The following is an 18,945-nucleotide window of genomic DNA, read 5'->3' as shown; positions in this document are numbered from 1 at the left end:
AAAATAAATACATTCTTGATATTACTAAGAATGTATTTATTTATACCATAAGTGGATAATAAACATAAGTATGGCACATAACGAATTCGGTTAGTGTTAGTCTGCGAAATAGAAAGTTTCCGAACAGGAAACTCGTCCCTTCCTACTCTTTCCGTTGGTAAAATAGTTTTCAAGTTTGATGGCGAGAAATACGAGCGTACACGCGTTTAGGTTTGAAATTTGAAAATAACTAACTTCTGAAATGGAGCTAGGGTTTATAATAGTTATTTTTATCTTCCGATTCAATAATTCATAATTATTTTCCAAAAGTAAGCGTTATGCCAGCGTCCACAGCCCGGACAGGTGACAAAACAGTGACCACGCTTACATGCTGCTCGGAACGTCGACGCTAATTTTGCTCATGTAACCGGTTGAACGTCGACGTAACGAAAACTACCTCGAACGGTCGGTTTAAGGGCTTACGTCGACCTTCGGGGATGCATGTAACCCCTCATAATCATCACCATCAGCTAGGCTAATACCCAATGCACCACCTTAGACAGGATTCGTACACGACCTGGAAAACCTGGAAAAGTGTGGGAATTTGAAAATGATTCTAAAAAATCAGGGAAAAGTCAGGGAATTTGAAAATGATTCCAAAAGATCAGGGAATTTCAAAATGATTCCAAAAGATCAGGGAATTTCAAAATGATTCCAAAAGATCAGGGAATTTGAAAATGGCCTCAAAAGGTCCGGAAAAAGTCAGGGAATTGGAAAATGGCCCCAAAAGGTCAGGGAAAAGTCAAGGAATTTGAAAATAGCCCCAAAAGGTCAGGGAAAAATAGAGGAATTTGAAAATGGCCCCAAAAGGTCAGGGAAAAGTCAAGGAATTTGAAAATAGCCCCAAAAGGTCAGGGAAAAGTCAAGGAATTTGAAAATAGCCCCAAAAGGTCAGGGAAAAGTAGAGGAATTTGAAAATGGCCCCAAAAGGTCAGGAAAAAGTCAAGGAACTTGAAAATGGCACCTAAAAGACAGGGAATTTGAAAATGACCCTAAAAGATCATTGAAATAAATTTGTTAAAGATTTATTAAAAATACATAATAAATATTTTTCAAGATTTTACCTCAAACCATTCATTTATTCTACAAAAATGGTCAGGGAAATCCTGGAAAGGTCAGGGAATTTAATTCCGGAATTTTTGTACGAACCCTATTAGCCCCAAGTCATCTAGCGACTTTTGAAGCCATTAGTTCAAGTGGCCGGGTTACAATGCGTAGGTGGTGGAAAGCCCTTCGTGCCTCGAGAGCCAACAGCTCCATACTCTGACTATTACCTTTAACCTCTACAAGTTTTTATGGAAGGGGAAACCGAAGAACTCGGGGGAAACCCCCTTAAACCAGTGGGGAGAGATCTTGCAAACTCAACGCAGAAGGACCCTCTCCGTTAGCCTGAGCCGAAACCCAGTTTCCAGCCCAAACTTGACCGAAGTCGGAGGTAGAGATAGGACCTTTTGATCATAGTTAACATCTCCCAGTGGGCCACCGCCCTTATGGGTTACGAGAGCCGGACCCGGACTCCACGGTAAAGCCACCAGTTATTGCACAATGTGAGACCACGCTGTAACCAGGGTTGAAAAAAAACGGCTGTTTAAAAAATTAAAAAATCCAGTATGGCTAAACCCGGATGTAACCGGTGGTTTAAACCACACATAAAAAAATGCTCAAATTGCTCATATCTAGCCCTTATTACATCGAAAATGCTCAAATTGGCCGATTTCAAAATGACGTTTTTGCGCGGTGACAGTACCTTTACATCTTGAGATATAGCAGGCTTATCAACCTGCTTTTATACCCTAACATGGCATCGTATTTTCACGCGCAAAATGAATTTTAAGATCCACCAATTGCTTAAATCTCGCTCTCATTACTTACGACAAGAAGTGAAGGTTAAATTTTAGTTTCGTTTTGGAATAAAAAATGCAGAATTTTTTAATCTGCATTCTATTTATAAATATTATTCAATATTTTTTAATAAAAAAAAGTGGTTTTAACCATGGTTTTTTTCGGAGGATTAAACCAATCTGGCTGGTTCTTGCCAACCCTGGTTCTAACAGCAAACTCCTTCCCCCTAAAATTCGGAAGCGATTGAGGGGGTAAATTGGACCTTGATGACCTCGTAATGTCAAAACATAGTCATACTTTCAAAATATAAATAAATTCTTAATATTAGTATAGAATAAATGGTTCTGTGTTCGCGTTGAAGTCCGTATAAATTGACTCCCATTCAAAGAAAAGCCATTTACTTTATTTTAATTATCCAGGATACAGTTTCTTAAATTTTGCCGAAGTTGTTTTATCTCGATTTCCTCCTTTCACCAGACGCCGCTAAGTACGTTCTAATTTATTCATATTTAGTCAAAGTTTTATGTAGAGTTGTTAAATTTACGGAAAAATGAAATGCGGAAAAAGTTCCAGAAAATTTTCCGCAAATCGTAAAAATAAAAAATTCAAACATAAAATACTTTTTAAGAGTTTTTAATTTTTTTTTTTACTTTTTATCGATATAAAATGTCTACTATCCGTAAACATACTACAAAACATTAATAGTGTTACTTTTTTAATCAGTTTAAACTAGTCTAGAGGTTTAGTTTTACTTTTAGATTCGAAAAAATGAGGCGAAAATGCCGCTTTATTTTAATTTGCAAACAATGTTAGATAAATCATGGAATTAAAATTTTTATTTATGGTTTTCGGAAAAATACGGAAAAGTTTCCGGAAAAAAGGCCTCGGTCATTTTCCGGAAAATTTTCCGTCTTCCAACACTATTTTTATGATTATCTGCCTGAGAGAGTCTCTTGGAATTCCTTCCATATTTTATAGTTGTTTCTTAGTTTATACGCGATCGCGAAATATAACAGAGACATAAATAAATGTTGGTAAAATATTGATATTTGTCGCTATATTTGAGCGTACTTGATGAAAAAAGGCTTTCGGTTTTTGGGAGGAAATGTTCAAAGATAGTGGCAAATAGTCGATCCCACCCTCATGACTGCCATAAAAATCGCTTGCTAAAGGTCTCCCAGGAAACTACTTAATTTTTGGTTTTAGCTGATTTAAATCACGTTATGTATTTAAAAGGAGCAATAAAAATTGAAAAAAATTGGTTCTTAAAAAATTAAAATACATAGAAAATCTTAGCGAATTAGAATATTAAATAGTAATCAAATTTAATTAATATATCATTTAATTCAAGATTAGCTAACTGATGAGCCATTAATTGTATAAAAATCAATATATTCAATAACATAAATAAAATCCGATTTAAATAAAAAAAAAACAAAAAGTGCCTATATTTCTCGAATTGGTTCGATATATTTCTCGAATTTGTTCGATATATTTCTCGAATTGGTTCGATATATTTCTCGAATTGGTTCGATATATTTCTCGAATTGGTTCGATATATTTCTCGAATTGGTTCGATATATTTATCGAATTGGTTCGATATATTTATCGAGTTGGTTCGATGTATTTCTCGAATTGGTTCGATGTATTTCTCGAATTGGTTCGATATATTTCTCGAATTGGTTCTGTATATTTCTCGAATTGGTTCGATATATTTATCGAATTGGTTCGATATATTTCTCGAATTGGTTCGATATATTTCTCGAATTGGTTCGATATATTTCTCGAATTGGTTCGATATATTTGTCGAATTGGTTCGATATATTTATCGAATTGGTTCGATATATTTATCGAATTGGTTCGATATATTTATCGAATTGGTTCGATATATTTATCGAATTGGTTCGATATATTTATCGAATTGGTTCGATATATTTATCGAATTGGTTCGATATATTTATCGAATTGGTTCGATATATTTCTCGAATTGGTTCTGTATATTTCTCGAATTGGTTCGATATATTTATCGAATTGGTTCGATATATTTCTCGAATTGGTTCGATATATTTCTCGAATTGGTTCGATATATTTGTCGAATTGGTTCGATATATTTATCGAATTGGTTCGATATATTTATCGAATTGGTTCGATATATTTATCGAATTGGTTCGATATATTTATCGAATTGGTTCGATATATTTATCGAATTGGTTCGATATATTTATCGAATTGGTTCGATATATTTATCGAATTGGTTCGATATATTTATCGAATTGGTTCGATATATTTATCGAATTGGTTCGATATATTTATCGAATTGGTTCGATATATTTATCGAATTGGTTCGATATATTTATCGAATTGGTTCGATATATTTATCGAATTGGTTCGATATATTTCTCGAATTGGTTCGATGTATTTATCGAATTGGTTCGATGTATTTATCGAATTGGTTCGATGTATTTCTCGAATTGGTTCGGTATATTTCTCGAATTGGTTCGATATATTTCTCGAATTGGTTCGGTATATTTCTCGAATTGGTTCGATATATTTCTCGAATTGGTTCGATATATTTCTCGAATTGGTTCGATATATTTCTCGAATTGGTTCGATATATTTATCGAATTGGTTCGATATATTTATCGAATTGGTTCGATATATTTATCGAATTGGTTCGATATATTTATCGAATTGGTTCGATATATTTATCGAATTGGTTCGATATAGTTATCGAATTGGTTCGATATATTTATCGAATTGGTTCGATATATTTATCGAATTGGTTCGATGTATTTATCGAATTGGTTCGATGTATTTATCGAATTGGTTCGGTATATTTCTCGAATTGGCTCGGTATATTTCTCGAATTGGTTCGGTATATTTCTCGAATTGGTTCGGTATATTTCTCGAATTGGTTCGATATATTTCTCGAATTGGTTCGATATATTTCTCGAATTGGTTCGATATATTTCTCGAATTGGTTCGATATATTTATCGAATTGGTTCGATATATTTATCGAATTGGTTCGATATATTTATCGAATTGGTTCGATATATTTATCGAATTGGTTCGAGATATTTATCGAATTGGTTCGATATATTTATCGAATTGGTTCGATATATTTATCGAATTGGTTCGATATATTTATCGAATTGGTTCGATATATTTATCGAATTGGTTCGATATATTTATCGAATTGGTTCGATATATTTATCGAATTGGTTCGATATATTTATCGAATTGGTTCGATATATTTATCGAATTGGTTCGATATATTTATCGAATTGGTTCGATATATTTATCGAATTGGTTCGAGATATTTCTCGAATTGGTTCGATATATTTATCGAATTGGTTCGATATATTTATCGAATTGGTTCGATATATTTATCGAATTGGTTCGATATATTTATCGAATTGGTTCGAGATATTTATCGAATTGGTTCGAGATATTTATCGAATTGGTTCGAGATATTTATCGAATTGGTTCGAGATATTTCTCGAATTGGCTCGATATACTTCTCGAATTGGTTGAAAATGGAAAATTTGTGCCAACCTTTCTTATGGAACATAATTTTTTTACTTCTGGTATTTTTTAAGGCGGATGGCACTCTAAATCTTCGGTAACGGTATTTTACCGTCGCTGTGAAATCCAATAACTGATTGTGCTCTAATTTCGACAGTAATTAACTGATATTTTTAGGTTTTTTTTAAATACCCAGGACTTTTAAATTATATAATCGAGTGTAAATTTAAACGTTTTGCTATCACATTTTGAGATTTCCCGTGGTCTCTTTGCGCTTTTCGTAATACGGAATTCAATCGGGAAAAATCAATTTTTGCACGTATAGCTAGATGACATTTTCCTCTGGCTCTTACAATCGATTCGGTTATTTTTAAGTCCCGTAGTTCGTTAGTGATAGCGTAATTAACTGAACTTGCTGGAGACCTAGAAAACGATGAAATCATTACCTACTCAGTCTCTACTCTGCTCAAGTGAACTCATCCTATTTTAATCGCCAAAGGAAAGCTTGACCTATGCGTCCTGTAAGTTATGCAAATAGTTCTTTTTATAAACTAACGTGGCCTTCTTGTTGAAATGTTGCTCTTACGTCACAGTCTCTTACTTTCACAAGCCTACTAGCGCGCGCTACAGTCGCGAGGAATATAGGTTTCTTTAGCGCGCGTGCAAATCGCTCGTGCGCAAAATATACTAATAAAGCTGTGTCTTGTGACGTAAGAGCAACATGTTAACAAGTTGGGCAAGACCACTTTTTATTTTATAAAATCAACTATTCAATGACGTTCAAACGCAAATATCTTGAACTCCAAAAATACTTAAAAGGGAAAATGTTTAGGCATATGTTAGAGTGGCTGGACAGAAAAAAATTGTGCGGGATTTCAGAAAAGGAAAATCTGAGATTTGCAAATCCAGCTGATTTTTACCTGGATTTGGAATTTTTCACAAATCCTCTGTAGATTTGTACATTTGTACCGAGAATTTGTGGATTTCTTTCTTTACGAGAATTTTGTGAATATCTGGTATTTTTTTTGAGAATTTTGTAAATTTTTAGTTTTTGTGGATTTCTGGTATCTTTTTCGATAAATTTGTGGATTTGATAATTTTTTCGAGAATTTTTGATTTCTGGTGTTTTTTTTTTCGATTATGTTTGTGGATTTTTTCTAGAATGGGGATTTGCTGGTTTTTTCGAGAATCGGAATTTGCGGGGGTTTTCGAGAATGGGAATTTGCAGGTTTTTTCGAGAATCGGAATTTGCGGGTTTTTTCGAGAATCGGAATTTGCAGGTTTTTTCGAGAATCGGAATTTGCGGGTTTTTTCGAGAATCGGAATTTGCGGGTTTTTTCGAGAATGGGAATTTGCGGTTTTTTTTCGAGAATGGGAATTTGCGGGTTTTTTCGAGAATGGGAATTTGCGGGGTTTTTCGAGAATGGGAATTTGTGGGTTTTTCGAGAATGGGAATTTGCTGGGTTTTTCGAGAATGGGAATTTGCAGGTTTTTTCGAGAATCGGAATTTGCGGGTTTTTTCGAGAATGGGAATTTGCGGGTTTTTTTCGAGAATGGGAATTTGCGGGTTTTTTCGAGAATGGGAATTTGCGGGTTTTTTCGAGAATGGGAATTTGCGGGTTTTTTCGAGAATGGGAATTTGCGGGTTTTTTCGAGAATGGGAATTTGCTGGGTTTTTCGAGAATCGGAACTTGCGGGTCTTTTCGAGAATTGGAATTTGCGGGGTTTTCGAGAATCGGAATTTGCGGGGTTTTTCGAGAATGGGAATTTGCGGGTTTTTTTCGAGAATGGGAATTTGCGGGTTTTTTCGAGAATGGGAATTTGCGGGGTTTTTTCGAGAATAGGAATTTGCGGGGTTTTTTCGAGAATAGGAATTTGCGGGGTTTTTCGAGAATGGGAATTTGCGGGGTTTTTCGAGAATGGGAATTTGCGGGTTTTTTCGAGAATGGGAATTTGCGGGGGTTTTTCGAGAATGGGAATTTGCGGGTTTTTTTTCGAGAATGGGAATTTGCGGGGTTTTTTCGAGAATCGGAATTTGCGGGGTTTTTCGAGAATGGGAATTTGCGGGTTTTTTTCGAGAATGGGAATTTGCGGGGTTTTTCGAGAATGGGAATTTGCGGGGTTTTTCGAGAATGGGAATTTGCGGGTTTTTTCGAGAATCGGAATTTGCGGGGTTTTTCGAGAATGGGAATTTGCGGGTTTTTTCGAGAATCGGAATTTGCGGGGTTTTTCGAGAATGGGAATTTGCGGGTTTTTTTCGAGAATGGGAATTTGCGGGTTTTTTTCGAGAATGGGAATTTGCGGGTTTTTTTCGAGAATGGGAATTTGCGGGTTTTTTTCGAGAATGGGAATTTGCGGGTTTTTTCGAGAATGGGAATTTGCAGGTTTTTTCGAGAATCGGAATTTGCGGGTTTTTTTCGAGAATCGGAATTTGCGGGTTTTTTCGAGAATCGGAATTTGCGGGGTTTTTCGAGAATGGGAATTTGCGGGGTTTTTCGAGAATGGGAATTTGCGGGTTTTTTTTCGAGAATGGGAATTTGCAGGTTTTTTCGAGAATCGGAATTTGCGGGTTTTTTTCGAGAATGGGAATTTGCGGGTTTTTTCGAGAATCGGAATTTGCGGGTTTTTTCGAGAATCGGAATTTGCGGGTTTTTTCGAGAATGGGAATTTGCGGGCTTTTTCGAGAATCGGAATTTGCGGGTTTTTCGAGAATGGGAATTTGCGGGTTTTTTCGAGAATCGGAATTTGCGGGTTTTTTTCGAGAATGGAAATTAAGTTGGTTTTTTTCGAGAATGGGAATCTGTGGGTTTTTTCTGGAATGGGGATTTGCGGAATTTTTTCAAGAAGGGGAATTAGTTAGTTTTTTTCGAGAATGGAAATTAGTTGTTTTTTTCGAGAATGGGAACCTGTTGGTTTTTTCGAGAATGGGGATTTGTAAATTTTTTCGAGAATGGGAACCTGTTGGTTTTTTCGAGAATGGGGATTTGTAAATTTTTTCGAGAAAGTTTATGGTTTTATTTCGACAATTTTGCGCATTTTTAAAATTAAAACAAAATAGTTGCCGGATTTTTTTGTGAATTTTGGGTTTTTCGGAGAATGTATGAAATTTTCCAGAATGATCGACCTCTAGCGTTTATTATTTTTCCCCTTCTATTCTCCAGTAAAGCCATTAAACCAGTGTTCCCTGGTTACACGTTTCTTAGAGTCGAGACCACCCGCGGTACATTTAGAGGTTGTATGTCCTAAGGCAAAATCCAATATTCGCGTGTATATTAAGCTTAATTATTACTTAATTGGCCTCCATAAAGAAGTAACAAAGACCATTATCTCGACCACTCCTCTTTGTAAAACTCGGAAATGGCGGGTTTAGTGCTGTGGGCCATGGTCAGGGGAAGACTGATCCAGTTCGGAAAGACAACCCTTGTAATATGTGTATTGGTTAATATAATTAGGTCAAAATATATTCTCAAGAAACGATATAGGATTAGAAACAGTGATGGGCGTGCTCCTCTCAGTTTGAGCGAAATTGAGTGGTAAAATAATTTAAAAGAGCGAAAACTTTACCTCCCTTAAAAGAGCGAAAACTTTACCTCTCTTAAAAGAGCGAAAACTTTACCTCCCTTAAAAGAGCGAAAACTTTACCTCCCTTAAAAGAGCGAAAACTTTACCTCTCTTAAAAGAGCGAAAACTTTACCTCCCTTAAAAGAGCGAAAACTTTACCTCTCTTAAAAGAGCGAAAACTTTACCTCTCTTAAAAGAGCGAAAACTTTACCTCTCTTAAAAGAGCGAAATCTTTACCTCTCTTAAAAGAGCGAAAACTTTACCTCTCTTAAAAGAGCGAAAACTTTACCTCTCTTAAAAGAGCGAAAACTTTACCTCTCTTAAAAGAGCGAAAACTTTACCTCTCTTAAAAGAGCGAAATCTTTACCTCTCTTAAAAGAGCGAAAACTTTACCTCTCTTAAAAGAGCGAAAACTTTACCTCTCTTGAAAGAGCGAAAACTTTACCTCTCTTAAAAGAGCGAAGACTTTACTTCTCAAAAATGATCGAAATGAGAGGAGGTAAAAAAATTCTTCTCAAAAAGAGCGAAAAGAGAGGAGAGAGAAATTTAGCGAGTGAGGGCGGATATCACACGAGCGATCGGTGCACGAGCTGAGTGGTTCTTTAACAAAAGTGACCATCACAGATTAGAAATTATTCGACACCTAAGTTACAATTAAATAACCCGATTCGACAGCCGTAAATGTGGTGCCATCTCTGGATTTATTGCTAAACTATTAACAAGAGCAAAAACTCACTGGACTCTAGAAAATGTCGTCTGTTAAATGGTAGTTCATTAATGATTCTAGAGATGGCGGTAATGTACTTAAAGAATGCCGTCTGCTACGGCTGGAATTCACAGAAGGTTGACTCTCTAGTATATTTTTACTTTAAATAGTGGGTGTAATAAAATGTATTTTTGTTTACTATTTCCGAACCATTGAACTTGACTTTATAATTTTCAATACGGACTAGAGCCAAATTTAAAACTTTTATAAAAGAAATATAGAGATTTTATTTAGAATAATTATTTAGTCCTTTTAGCGCGATGTTAATTTTAAATGAAACATTAGAAATCGACATAAAACCAATAATTATGAAGGATGATCGCTTCGGTGTCTGGACATAGATGACGCCACAGAGCAGCCAATACCCCCATATTGCCTCTGACTTTATACACTGTTACGACTGAACGACAAAGATCTAGAGCTTGCTTTCATAAAACACGGCAGATAATGCTATCTCAGTTCTATTATATTATTATATAAAATCCCAGGTTACAAAAATTTCATATTCCTGCCACTAGGTTTATCATAAGCTAGGTATGATTGGCGCTGATTACGTTAAAAACAGTCGTAGCGAATTTTAGCAGTGTTTCCGAAATTACCACTTTTTATTATTGTGCGTACCACTGGTAAATATGGTAAATAATGGTATATTTGGTTTATATTGTAAAATAATATGTGAACTCAAAAAAAAATTAAATAAAACGTCATACATCAAATTCAAAAGACCTTAAACTTTTTTTCATTACTCTACAAGTATGTTCTAAATAATAAAAGGTTTTATCTCCATAAATGTGGTTTAAGTTTTTACGTACTGTAAATAATTCATGGAAATATATTATTTACCATTATCTACCATTATTGCTGTGGTATTTACCACCTGTTAAATACGACCTTTGAACCCTGCATTTTAGTAGACCATGTTTGGATTTAGTTTCAACCCCTTTAAAGACACTTAGCTAATTACTTACAGTTTTTAACTACAAAAATTTTCAAAAGCGAACTCTTGAACGTTTCTGTAATTTCGCTTTTAAAATTAATTATAATACTATTATTAATTTTCATCTCGTCAATGGGGGGTTGTTTTTTTTTTTAAACTCTTCTAAGATTTTTAGAAATCCACTGTTTAGTATAATTTATGTGCTGTATTTTGAGGAGTACGCGTGGGATTTTTTAGCTTTAAACTACTTCATTTTTTCACTGTAGACAATATCAGAAGCTTGGAGGAATAAAACAAGTATACAGGAGTTGCGGAGAGCTGCGAAATCGGTTTCGTTAGGGACCGAGAACTCCCGCGAGACGGAGGGGTTCAAACGCGACTAGCGCCAACTGCATTCGGAATTTGGAAACTATTCTCATTTTAAAGCATTGTTTTCGCGTCGTCTGGTTTGTTTTATTCCTCCAAGCAAATACGAGTCATTTTGGAAAAAGGCGCAAAGAATTTAGAAATGTTTCAAAACAAACCAGACGACGCGAAAACAATGATATAATATGATAATAGTTGCAAAATAGCGTATGCAGTTGGCGCTAGTCGCGTTTGAACCCCTCTGTCTCGCGCGAGTTCACGTTCACTGACGAAATCGATTTCCCAGCTCCCCGCAACTCCTGTATACTTGTTTTATTCCTCCAAGTCAGAAGCATATGATGTATCTATTACTTTCCCATCCAATCACTGCCGTTTTAATAATGTAATATATATCTTACTAGTGAAGTTTTTTCAAAATGCTTTTTCTAAGAAAACATAGTGCCGGAAAAACTATTTATTTATGATTAATTAGTACATATTCCTACGCAGTGTAATTTGAACATTTTACATGGTTAGGAAAATAAATACGCGCAGTAATTTTTACGGTTTGGCGGGAAATTCGCGTCCAACGGATTCTGCGTTGAGTTTTAAAATTATATGTTTCATTTTAATGACCTATGACTTCTATCATAAGAAACTTGAGCCTATTTTGATACTCATCTCGTAAGAAACTTGTGCCTATTTTGATACTCATCTCGTAAGAAACTTGTGCCTATTTTGATACTTCTATCGTAAGAAACTTGTGCGTATTTTGATACTTCTATCGTAAGAAACTTGTGCGTATTTTGATACTTCTATCGTAAGAAACTTGTGCCTATTTTGATACTTCTATCGTAAGAAACTTGTGCCTATTTTGATACTCATCTCGTAAGAAACTTGTGCCTATTTTGATACTTCTATCGTAAGAAACTTGTGCCTATTTTGATACTTCTATCGTAAGAAACTTGAGCCTATTTTGATACTCATCTCGTAAGAAACTTGTGCCTATTTTGATACTTCTATCGTAAGAAACTTGTGCGTATTTTGATACTTCTATCGTAAGAAACTTGTGCCTATTTTGATACTTCTATCGTAAGAAACTTGAGCCTATTTTGATACTCATCTCGTAAGAAACTTGTGCCTATTTTGATACTTCTATCGTAAGAAACTTGTGCGTATTTTGATACTTCTATCGTAAGAAACTTGTGCCTATTTTGATACTTCTATCGTAAGAAACTTGTGCGTATTTTGATACTTCTATCGTAAGAAACTTGTGCCTATTTTCATACTTCTATCGTAAGAAACTTGTGCCTATTTTGATACTTCTATCGTAAGAAACTTGTGCCTATTTTGATACTCATCTCGTAAGAAACTTGTGCCTATTTTGATACTTCTATCGTAAGAAACTTGTGCCTATTTTGATACTTCTATCGTAAGAAACTTGAGCCTATTTTGATACTCATCTCGTAAGAAACTTGTGCCTATTTTGATACTTCTATCGTAAGAAACTTGTGCGTATTTTGATACTTCTATCGTAAGAAACTTGTGCGTATTTTGATACTTCTATCGTAAGAAACTTGTGCCTATTTTGATACTTCTATCGTAAGAAACTTGTGCGTATTTTGATACTTCTATCGTAAGAAACTTGTGCCTATTTTCATACTTCTATCGTAAGAAACTTGTGCCTATTTTGATACTTCTATCGTAAGAAACTTGTGCCTATTTTGATACTCATCTCGTAAGAAACTTGTGCCTATTTTGATACTTCTATCGTAAGAAACTTGTGCCTATTTTGATACTTCTATCGTAAGAAACTTGAGCCTATTTTGATACTCATCTCGTAAGAAACTTGTGCCTATTTTGATACTTCTATCGTAAGAAACTTGTGCGTATTTTGATACTTCTATCGTAAGAAACTTGTGCGTATTTTGATACTTCTATCGTAAGAAACTTGTGCCTATTTTGATACTTCTATCGTAAGAAACTTGTGCGTATTTTGATACTTCTATCGTAAGAAACTTGTGCCTATTTTCATACTTCTATCGTAAGAAACTTGTGCCTATTTTGATACTTCTATCGTAAGAAACTATTGCCTATTTTGATACTCATCTCGTAAGAAACTTGTGCCTATTTTGATACTTCTATCGTAAGAAACTTGTGCCTATTTTGATACTTCTATCGTAAGAAACTTGAGCCTATTTTGATACTCATCTCGTAAGAAACTTGTGCCTATTTTGATACTTCTATCGTAAGAAACTTGTGCGTATTTTGATACTTCTATCGTAAGAAACTTGTGCGTATTTTGATACTTCTATCGTAAGAAACTTGTGCCTATTTTGATACTTCTATCGTAAGAAACTTGTGCCTATTTTGATACTTCTATCGTAAGAAACTTATTCCTGTATTGATACCTCTCTCGTAAGTAACTTTTACCTATATTAATACTTATCTTGTAAGAAACTTGTACCTATATTGATACTTATAAAAATATAAGCAAACGATGCCAAAATTATATTAAAATGCAATTATCATTATTTATTAGGTCAAATTTACGAATAATGATGAGGAAAAACTATTAGCGTTTGCTTTAGCCGCTACCTATCTAGGTTTCAATGGCGAACCAAAGGGGGTGTAGCGATAGTTTTCGATCTCGAATTTATTAAATACTTCTGGTCAGGTTTGACGCTTTTTTGATTTTTTAAATAAAAATTAAACCAATTGAATTTATTAATTTTTATACAATTAATGGCTCTTTTCCTGTATAATTTACGGATATTTTACTTTTATCAGTTAGCTAATTTTTGAATTAAATTAAATGAAATCTTAATTAAATTTGATGAATATTTTAGTATTTTATTTTTTAAGAACTTATATTTTGACATATTTTATTCCTCCTTTGAAATACATTGCGTGATTTAAATCAAGGGTTTAAAAAAATAACTTGATTTAAATCAAGGGTTTAAAAAAATAACTTGATTTAAATCAAGGGTTTAAAAAAATAACTTGATTTAAATCATCCAACCCTGTTTCTATTAATGGACACGCTTTGTTTATCATTTATTTGCGTGTGGTCTAGCTTCGCCAAATATGGCAGAAAACGGAAACTATGATCATTTAAATAAAGAAATCTGTAAAGTAAATTATAAATTTATGCTAAAACGAATAAATTTTCATTTCGGTGTTTAGCTTTCTTTTCAAATTTGTAAACGTGTCTAACCACTAATAATTAATGAATTCGCCTCCGGGGTTTCAAGGCTCGTTTGCAGAAACGCGGGGGTTTTCGAAATTCATTAGTTGGCGAAGTGTACCTGAGTTATTTCTCCGGGGTTGAACCCTCAACACCACCTTCAGTAAGGTCATGATTTATAGTCGTTGTTTAAAGGGAGTTTAAAGTAGGAACAGAAATGTATTCATTGATACTGAAGGAAAATTACTATGTTGACACGATCCGCGGACATCCATTAAACTTCTGATATTCCCATTTTATGGTTCATACATTTGAGAATATTATGGATCAAACATTTGAGAATATTATGGATCAAACATTTGAGAATATTATGGATCAAACATTTGAGAATATTATGGATCAAACATTTGGGAATATTATGGATCAAACATTTGGCAATATTATGGATCAAACATTTGGGAATATTATGGATCAAACATTTGGGAATATTTAGCGCTCCTAATATTCTAATATTATGGATCAAATGAAAGTTAATATTCTAATATTATAGATCAAATGAAAGTTAATATTCTAATATTATGGATCAAATGAATGTTAATATTCTAATATTATGGATCAAATGAATGTTAATATTCTAATATTATGGATCAAATGAAAGTTAATATTCTAATATTATGGATCAAATGAAAGTTAATATTCTAATATTATGGATCAAATGAATGTTAATATTCTAATATTATGGATCAAATGAATGTTAATATTCTAATATTATTTATCAAATGAATGTTAATATTCTAATATTGTGAATCAAATGAATGTTAATATTCTAATATTATGGATCCAATGAATGTTAATATTCTAATATTATGGATCCAATGAATGTTAATATTCTAATATTATGGATCAAATGAATGTTAATATTCTAATATTATTTATCAAATGAATGTTAATATTCTAATATTATGAATCAAATGAATGTTAATATTCTAATATTATGGATCCAATGAATGTTAATATTCTAATATTATGGATCCAATGAATGTTAATATTCTAATATTATGGATCCAATGAATGTTAATATTCTAATATTATGGATCAAATGAAAGTTAATATTCTAATATTATGGATCAAATGAATGTTAATATTCTAATATTATGGAACAAATGCATGTTATGCGCTCCTAATATTCTATTATTATGGATCAAATGATAATATTATGCGCTCCTAATATTCTAATATTATGGATCAAATGATAATATTAGGCGCTCCTAATATTCTAATATTATGGATCAAATGAAAGTTAATATTCTAATATTATGGATCAAATGAATGTTAGTATTCTAATATTATGGAACAAATGAATGTTATGCGCTCCTAATATTCTATTATTATGGATCAAATGATAATTTTATGCGCTCCTAATATTCTAATATTATGGATCAAATGAATGTTATGCGCTCCTAATATTCTATTATTATGGATCAAATGATAATATTATGCGCTCCTAATATTCTAATATTATGGATCAAATGAATGTTATGCGCTCCTAATATTCTATTATTATGGATCAAATGATAATATTATGCGCTCCTAATATTCTAATATTATGGATCAAATGATAATATTAGGCGCTCCTAATATTCTAATATTATGGATCAAATGATAATGCACTTCTGATATTCTAATATTATGGATCAAATGATAATATTATGCACTTCAGATTATCTAATATTATGGATCAAATGATAATATTATGCACTTCTGATATTCTAATATTATGGATCAAATGATAATATTGATATTCTAATATTATGGATCAAATGATAATATTGATATTCATAATATTATGGATCAAATGAGAATATTGATATTCTAATATTATGGATCAAATGAGAATATTGATATTCTAATATTATGGATCAAATGAGAATATTGATATTCTAATATTATGGATCAAATGAGAATATTGATATTCTAATATTATGGATCAAATGAGAATATTGATATTCATAATATGGATCAAATGAGAATATTGATATTCATAATATTATGGATCAAATGAGAATATTGATATTCATAATATTATGGATCAAATGAGAATATTGATATTCATAATATTATGGATCAAATGAGAATATTGATATTCATAATATTATGGATCAAATGAGAATATTGATATTCATAATATTATGGATCAAATGAGAATATTGATATTCATAATATTATGCACTGTTGATGTTCATAATATTATGCACTGTTGATGTTCATAATATTATGCACTGTTGATGTTCATAATATTATGCACTGTTGATGTTCATAATATTATGCACTGTTGATGTTCATAATATTATGCACTGTTGATGTTCATAATATTATGCACTGTTGATGTTCATAATATTATGCACTGTTGATGTTCATAATATTATGCACTGTTGATGTTCATAATGTGCATTTCTGATATTCCCAAATTCCAAATAAATGTGTTGAACGATACATAAGCTGCCAAACTGTCAAACTGTTTGTAGCGAAGATGCACTTCAAATTTTGTTCCTGCCGCTCCGTCAGCGCAGCGGCTCGCGGCCAAGAAAGCGCAGTGAAAACGGGGCCGTCACGCCCTGTTTGAATGTCTCTGCGCCTACTGTCTTCCTAAACTTATAAATACCTTAAAAACGAATTAAGAAAAATATTTTCTCCAGAGTTATCTTTGCGGGGGGACTCCCAATTTTTTGGCAGGCTTATGACGGATACTTCAAATCTTGACGCGTCGAATAAGTTCTCTATTCATACCCCGATCTAGGATGACGATGAAAATAAACTCTCCATTTTTTTAAAAATTACTCCTTAATCTCGTGTCACGGCCTTGATACTTTTTCCAGTCACCCCTTAAAAAACCCTCTCGATCCACGCCATCTGGTGCTAATACTTAATGGGCGAAAATGCGAAGAAGGTGTGTCCGATTTTTGCGTCTCTTGTATAATACAAGAGTTGTTTACGCAATCTTTCTGTTATGTTCTCGGTAGCGGCGCGACGTAAACCCCAAATATGGTTCCTACGATGTCGAGTGGGCGTCGTAAAAGTCTGCGGCCCACACTTCGTTGACTGAGAACGCAGAAGAACTTTTTTTTATTTTTATTCCAGATTTTTTCCCATCCTCGCGGCTCCCTTCGTCGCCCCAGCTACGCGAAACACGGCGACCTTAAGAATAAGGATTGGAAGCCAAAATTTCCTCCGACTCTTTTAAAAAGTTTTCGTAAAAACGCCATAACCGTTTTCCCCCCCGTATCGCGACGCGCTCTGGGCACGACGCGAAAATCCTTTTAACCGTTAACTTCTTTTTTAAATTAATCGTCGAACAGCGCGCGACGTCCGACGATATTTCCCGCGCTCGTGAAAATCGATATTTGGTCGTCGAAAGCCGGATTTTCTACGAAAAAGTAGACGCTCATAATCGTTACAAAACAGCGTATTTTTTATCTGGGTAAGTAGCGTTAGACTATTCCTAGACTTTTGAAAATATTTTAAGGCCTTTTTCGAGTGAAAAAAGAAAACGGTGTTAGATATCGCCGTTTTTCGAGCGCGCGCGCTCGAGCGTCGTTACGTCACGGGAGTATCTCCTCCAATAGAGTCTCTTCTTTTAGTGTCGTCGCATAAGGAGATGATTGTCTTTCGGCGCTATTATCTTGGCCTGAAGCCACTGAAAATACGAGTGCTTTTCGCCGAACGCGACGCGTTGCTCGAAGTAGTAAAACCTCGTTGGGGGAAAAATAGGCCTTTTCTCGCTTGACGCGAAACGGCTACCGCGTTCGCTATTTCCGTCTGTCTATCGGCTTCTGTTAACGGATATTCTCGCGCCAAGGCCCGACTGCTCGCCGCTTCCTGCTGGCGTTTCGCCAATTGAGATCGTGGGCGGAGGTACCCCGTCTGTTCTATTTTTCGTTTCGAACTCGAGAGGCGAAGAAGATTTCCTCAATATTTAACCTAACGAATGTTTACGCTATATGGAAGAAGTAAAAAAAATCTAGAATCCCTAGATGCAATTTTTCTTAGCCGATTTTTGATATATTTTTTCCACTAAAAATTCTTGGATGTATTTTTGAAAAGAGGAGAAGGAAATCGAAACGGAATTTGCATAGCCTCATTAATGTTGGCAGGATCATTTATAGTATAATGTAGAAGACGTTTTGAAATATGGCCGGGCTGCCTGTTTTTTTTTTCTCCATTTATTATGGAATGTATAAAAGGGATCGTTTTGCTGATTCGCCCTCGAACCGTCTGTATGGTTTCACGATAAATAACTGGCATCTTATCTCTACCCACGTACATATTATTTTCCTCATATGGGCGTATCCTTTCCACATGGACAGCTGCCTACGATAGTTAAACCATCTCTTTTTTAAATGCAAAAAAAATGTATTGTTTGATTATTGCTTAGTGTAAGTAATATAGCGATTGTGGTTTTTGACGCGGGGATTGACAAAACGATGTCCATTTGGTAAAAATCAGAAGTAAATGAACCGTAGTTATCGAATTAGCGCTCAGAATCGGAGGGCGTTTTCCTTATGAAAATAATGATAAAACAGGGTTCGTACAGAGCCTGGATATCCTGGAAACCTGGATAAGCCGGGGATCTGTCAGGGATTTAAATAATTTCGTAGAATGTCAGGGATAAGTCAGGGATTTTAGTTAGTCAACCAAACCACACATTAACAAAGAATGTTTGACCTAAACTAATAAAAACAAAT

At 34.1% G+C, this 18,945-nt stretch overlaps 1 protein-coding gene across 3 annotated transcripts in view; it reads left to right on the top strand.

Moving 5' to 3' along the window:
* Positions 1-18,945, top strand: part of Pax (paxillin) — a 73,839-nt gene that overhangs the window by 16,045 nt on the left and 38,849 nt on the right. The window contains exon 1 of one of the 3 annotated variants that reach the window (XM_090166576.1): positions 2,352-2,368. The exons of the other annotated variants lie outside the window; for them this stretch is intronic. The gene's annotated coding sequence lies outside the window, so the exon portion shown is untranslated. Of the gene's footprint in view, positions 1-2,351; positions 2,369-18,945 lie in introns of those variants that run through there. 3 annotated transcript variants of the gene reach the window in all.

This window comes from Leiobunum rupestre, chromosome 2, assembly GCF_980474605.1.
Source record: "Leiobunum rupestre chromosome 2, qqLeiRupe1.1.hap1, whole genome shotgun sequence".
Lineage (NCBI taxonomy): Eukaryota > Metazoa > Arthropoda > Arachnida > Opiliones > Sclerosomatidae > Leiobunum > Leiobunum rupestre.
Note: the sequence above shows the minus strand (reverse complement) of the source record. Positions and strands in the feature narration are given on the sequence as shown.